Genomic DNA, 6,667 nt, shown 5'->3' on the forward strand with positions numbered 1-6,667 from the left:
TCAGCAGGTTGGTTTCTTTTGGGGCCCCTCTCCTTGGCTTGCAGACAGCCACCTTCTCAACGTGTCTTCACAAGGCTTTTCCTCTGTGCCTGGGGTCCCTCTGTGTGTCCAAATTTCCTCTTCTTATAAGGACACCAGTCAGATTGGATTTGAGCCCACTTTTCTGGCCTCATTTCAACTGAATAACTTCTTTAAAGACCCCATCTCCAAATACAGTCACACTGTGAGGTCCTGGGGGTTAGGGCTTCACCTGTGGATTTGAGAGGGACACAACTCTGCCTGCAACATTACCTGGTGGTCTGACCTTTCACTCTCCTCTAGCCCCAGCCCCACATTCCTCGTTCCTTTCTCCAGCATCCATCTCCAAGCTGCCCCAAGTTTAGCAGCGTTTCCACCAGTAAAGCTGACCTAGAGGAGAAACAGGTCACTTCTGCCCTGCGGCCACCACCAGTCAGGGTGCAGTGTCCCTTAGAACTGCCTAAGAAATGGCTTTATTTATCTGGCGGAAGGAGGTACTTCTGAATACAGAATCGCCATTCTTCTTGTTTGCCAAGCCATAAAATGCAACTACCTAGTCCTTGGAAAGTGTACTACAATTACCTTTTGTATAATTTATGTTGCTGTTTCTTTGCGAGTATCCTGAACTCGTGGTCTTTCCTGGAATCAACTTGGCCTAACTACATTAAGGATAAAGTGTATTGTTCCAGAGACTCTTTTCACAGTGGGAGACTCTTTAAAGCAAATTGCTTTGCCCTTGAGCTCTGTTTCTGGCCTCCTTAAGGGCATCCTTGTTTTTTGGCAAAACATGATGTTCCAAAACCGTCCTGATTTCTCTTGTCCCAACACACAGAATCTGGTACCCTCCAGGATTCCTTTCTCCTATTAGTAGAGAGTAATATTAGGACCCAACAGTTGTGATTAAGTAAATAAATAAGCTGCCATTGCTGTGGGACCAGATTTAATTGTGACAGAGCTAGAAAATATATGTCTTTTTTAAACCAGAGTCCATGATGATTTTTCCATCTTTACATCTGTTACTATACTTTCCTTTTCTTCTCAGAAGGGAGTTTCATCTTTGTATAGTGAAGAAAAGCCATTCCTTAGCGACAAGAAGGAAAATCTCATTCTAACTGCTGAAAATTCAATTTGCCAAAACCACTCCTGGGGAACGTTAGCTCCTCCCAAATCATCCATTTTGACTTCTTACCCTATTTAATTAAACCAGTGCCATAACTCGAGCATGCTGAACTCTCTGGGGCCGAAGATCATCTCCAAAATCAGCCCATGGGCGCTGTCAGTGTCACCATAACCAAGCTTAAATGATTTTCCCTCTGTTTTCTAGGGACCTTGGGGGCACAAGCAATGAAAATTTTAGCTTTGTGCAAATGTTTTGCAGACGGTTCTCAATTCTCATTTAAGGGCTTTGTGTCATCTTAATTTGGGGTTTCTTAGTTATCCAAAGGCTGAACGCTCTGAATCAGTCACATGTCTCTTTCATTACATTAAAAATTGAACACTTTCATTTTTAGAGCAGGAAATTTACTTCCATTGGCATTTCTTGGGAAGTCTCCCAGCCTTCAGGACAAGTGACTTACTTCAGCTCTGTTTCTGGCCTCCTTACAGGTATTCTTGTTTTTTGGCAAAACATGATGTCCCCAAACCATCCTGATTTTTCTTGCCCCAAGACGTGGAATCAGGTACTAACTGAGATCACAGCCACATTCTCAACTGTGAGCTTCCATTGCTGTGGGTTGCCTAGCCTAGACAGGGGGAACTCTTCAGCCTGTCAATACACACTTATTGAGCCTTTAGGACACTCCTGGCCCAAACATATTTAGGAAATAGAGGTTGGGAGATGAAAACCATTTTTTTCTTTCCTCTAAGACACCTCCAAAAGCTAGCCTAGTCTTTCAGGCCAAGGACGCAGTACAATACTTCTAAGAGGACCAGTTCAACTGTTCAGTGTTCCGTGGGAACGGGGTCAGTCCTCATGATGACTCATGGTTTGAATCTGACCTTGGATATATCAGCAGTGGCCCTGATTGTGTGTTTGTTATACAGTGGGAGGAAAAAGAAAGGGGAGATGCGGCATAAGGAGGGAAATCAGGAAGTGAAAGGACCACAGACATCCAGACAGGCCCTTCCTGGAGGGATTTGAACGCCAGATCTGGTCCCTGGAGGACCCCTTCGACCACACTGAAACAGACTCAGAACCCCAAGGCTGGAGCTCTTTTCCCATCCAGGGAAAGCTGATCGGAGGCTCATCTCATTCCATTCTATCTCACATGAGTCCAGGCAGCTGCTCACACTGGCACCGCCTCTTTCCTGGGATCAATACTGCACCTGCCGAGAGTGTGTTTCCTTGCACTCGGAGTGTTTAGGGAGCTAGCAGGAGAACTAGTATTTCAGACGTCAAAGAAATAGTGTTTGTTTCAGAAACAAGTTTCAGCATTTAATCCTTTGGTATCTCCAGATGATGATATTCTCTTCCTTGCATTTATTCCTTCACTAATTCATTGACTTAGCAAATATTTATCAAGATCTTTATGTGCACAGAGCAGTAATTAAGAAGCTACAGGTTTAACAAGAGCAAAATGTATTCTGTACATAGGTAACAGCAGGAATTATAGAGTGTGACAAACCCACAATTTAGGGACAAGTTTTGACAGTGACATTCTCTGAATTTGAAGTGAATTCGAACAAAACGTAAAGTGCATAAGATTAGCCATCAATAGAAGTTACTCCACCTGCATGATACGGATGTATCAGTCTCTCCTGAAATAAAGTCACTTTATTTGTGACTTGGGGAACGAGAACACGAGGCTGTGTTGTAATGCCGTAATGACAGAAGCATTATTGTCTGGGGAAAAAAGTTGGAAAAGAAAAGTATTTACCTGCCTGACTCCAGTGCTGTCCAGGGAAGAGGAAATCATACATGAATATTCGTTATCTATATAGAGATACCTCCAGAGACAAGGCTAATAACGCTTGCAGAGTGCTTTAGTCTACGAAGTGGCTTCCCGTACATTATCTCTTTCAACATTCACAACTGCCCCATAAACTCAGTGCCATTATCAGGTCTGTTTTATTGAGGTGGAAATGGAGGCTGGGAGGCTACGTGACTTTCCAAGGTCACACTGCTTGGGGGGAGCAAACTACGAGTGATCTGACTTCACAACAACACTCCTCTCCACCACCCCCTAGCTGTCTAGCATACGCCAGAAAATCCCACCACCCTAAGTTAGTGGGACACGCACAGCTTCTCGGCTACACCCAACTTCCTATCTGACTCTAGGCTCACCAAGTCACCTTTTGATCAGTAACGTGGTCTCTTGGGAGAGGCCAACCTCCAGAACATTATCGTTGCACTCAGGACATGCTTCATGGGTATATAACCAGTATAGTTCCCCAGGGCTCTGTGCTTGGAAAGGCCTCTTGGTCTAATGCTTTGCTGTCACTGTCTTGAAATTTTTAAGGACTTTTGAACAAGGGGCCAAGTATTTCCATGTTTTCAGCAGATCCCACCGATTAGGTTGCTGGACCTGAGTGCACAAATGATGGCTTCCATCTGGGCACGGGTCCCTGGGTCATCAACCAATGCCTTGGGAATTTAAGGGGATGTGGGACTTAGGAATGAGGACAGGAGAGGAAGCAGAGGACAGTCTTGCCGGGGGAGAAACTTTGGGAAGGCCGAGTGATAGAGCTGACAAGCCATGTTCTCAGCAGTAATACCATGTTGCGGGCTTGCTCCCTTTGGTTCATTCCAAAATATCACTGACAGAAGAGTCCTCACAGCAGGTCTGTATGCTTACTCCTTACATGTCTCCAAAGGAACCATGATTGACCTTTGACCAACACCTAGGAATGCGACCCCTGGAATCTTCTTTATGTTAGCCATTGATAATGTTCTTATATATGCTTAGAGATAATGGATCATGCTATACTGGCTGGTCAGGTTGCTTTGCACAGATCTCAAGAGTGATGATGTGCACCTGTGTTGATGAGTCTTGATTTTGGTTGTCACGGCTGGTTGTGTAGCAGAATATACTTATGTGACCTGCCCCCTATAAAGGGACAGGGACATTCCACATAATCCCAAACAGCTCTGCCAGAGAGAAAGTGGTCCTGTGTGATCTTCAGGGAGAGACATCAGAAGCCTGTATTGAACCTCTCTGGACACACGGATGCACATCTGTTCCCTGCTGCTTTTGCTGTAATACATTTTAGCCATGAGTGTAACCTGCCACTGAGTCTTAAGAATTCTTCTGGTGAGTCACCAAACAAAACAGTCTTCTACTAACTTCAAAAACAGTTTGTGCACCATGAAAAAATGCTTGACATCACTAATTATTAGAGACATGCAAATCAAAACCACAGTGAAGTACCACCTCATGCCAGTCAGAATAGCCATCATTAAAAAGTCTACAAATAATAAATGCTGGAGAGGGTGTGGAGAAAAAGGAAACCCTCCTACACTGTTGGTGGGAATGTAAATTGGTGCAGCCATGGAAAACAGTATGGAGGTTCCTCAAAAAAATAAAAATAGAGTTGCCATAAGATCCAGCAATCCCACTCCTGGGCATATATCCAGACAACACTATAATTTGAAAAGATACATGTGCCCCTATGTTCATAGCAGCACTATTTACAATAGCAAAGACATGGAAACAACCTAAATGTCCATGGACAGATGAATGAATAAAGAAGATGTGGTATGTATATTTAATGGAATATTACTCAGCCATTAAAAAGAATGAAATAATGCCATTTTCAGCAACATGGATGCAACTAGAGATTATCACACTAAGTGAAGTAAGTCAGAAAGAGAAAGACAAATGCCATATGATATCACTTATATGTGGAATCTAAAATACGACACAAATGAACATATCTACGAAACAAAAAGAGGCACTGACATAGAGAACAGACTTGTAGCTGCCAACGGGGAGGGAGGGTGGGGGAGAGGGGTGGGAGTTTGGGATTAGCAGATGCAAACTATTATATATAGGATGGATAAACAACAAGGTCCTACTGTCTAGCACAGAGAACTATATTCAATACCCTGTGATAAACCATGATGGAAAAGAATATGAAAAATAATATATATATATGTATAACTGAGTCACTTTGCTGTACAGCAGAAATTAAATACAACATTGTAAATCAACTATACGTCACTGAAGTTTTAGGAAACAGTTTGTGGTCTGTTTTCTGCTTTTTTAGTGATCAGAGACATGTGTTTTTATGGAATATAGTGACTTAATCATACTAAAAACAGATAATGGCAATATTTATAAATTATAAACTGTAATCCCAATATATCTTTTCCCTTAAACCCCTTTCTAAAATTTGAAAATTGTTTGTTTTACTGAAGATTTTTAGAGTCTGGTTAGATTTGAAATGATTTTAAAAGACTTAAAAAAACAAACCTATATGATTCAGATGCCATTTGACCACTTGGAGAGTATCTTTCATTTTGCAGACATGTGCACTTGCTAAAATAGACTTGGAACAGCTCACAGAGCACATACCTTTGTGTCCTCTTGGGTTGATTACTGCCATTCTTTCTTCTCCAACATTCCAGAGGTACTGACTCATAGATTACAAGTGTTTCAAAATTGTATCACATGCATCCCTGCCAACCATAGCTTAATTTGTCTATCTTTGCAAAAACTTGGCCTCTAATGAGGTCTTAGGTTTATTTTATAATCCCTTTAGTTAAAAATAATGAGTTAAATTTCCTTTATACAATATTTGTCTCTATACTTAGCTCTTATATCAATAGTATCAGTTAAGCCTACAATTAAAAAACCTAAAGGTATATTTAGAAAAAGTCTAATGTCTAAGTCTTCAAAGTTAATTTCTTTCACTCAATCTCTCCTGGCCATCAGGGATGCTCTTATTGATATTATGTATATGGCTATTTTACAATTTTAACACCTTTAATTAAAACTTCTTACCGAGGGACTTCCCTGGTGGCGCAGTGGATTAGAATCCGCCTGCCAATGCAGGGGACACGGGTTCAATCACTGGTCTGGGAAGATCCCACATGCCACGGAGCAACAAAGCCCGTGCGCCACAACTACTGAAGCCTGCCCGTGCTCCACAACAAGAGAAGCCACCACAATGAGAAGCCCACGTACCACGACGAAGAGTAGCCCCTGCTCACCGCAACTAGAGAAAACCCGCACACAGCAACAAAGACCCAACGCAGCCTAAACAAATAAATAAAATAAATAAATTTATTTAAAAAACCAAACTTCTTACTGAGTGTTGAAATAGAGCTTTATATATATATCCCTTGCTTTGCAGAATATGTGTATTGTAATCAGTTGACGATTAAAGGCAAGTTTCTGTAAACTAAATAGAATCTTTATACTTTCATCATCACAGCTGAGGTCTGTGTAGAATGCTCACTATTTTACTTGATCTCTCAACTATCCTAGGAGTCAGGCATTATGTGAAGTGAAGGAAATTGCCACTGTCCAGTGGTCATTCACTGGAGAAGCTGAAGTTCATTTTGCTATCTCGTAATTCAGAAATCTTCAAAGGCTCTCCATTTCCAAGCAAGTCAAGTTGGAACTCCTCTGCTATGATTTTTTTTAATAAATGTATTTATGTGTTTATTTTTGGCTGCGCTGGGTCTTTGTTGCCGCGCATGGGCTCT

The sequence above is a fragment of the Globicephala melas genome, chromosome 2 (assembly GCF_963455315.2).
Source record: "Globicephala melas chromosome 2, mGloMel1.2, whole genome shotgun sequence".
Taxonomy (NCBI): domain Eukaryota; kingdom Metazoa; phylum Chordata; class Mammalia; order Artiodactyla; family Delphinidae; genus Globicephala; species Globicephala melas.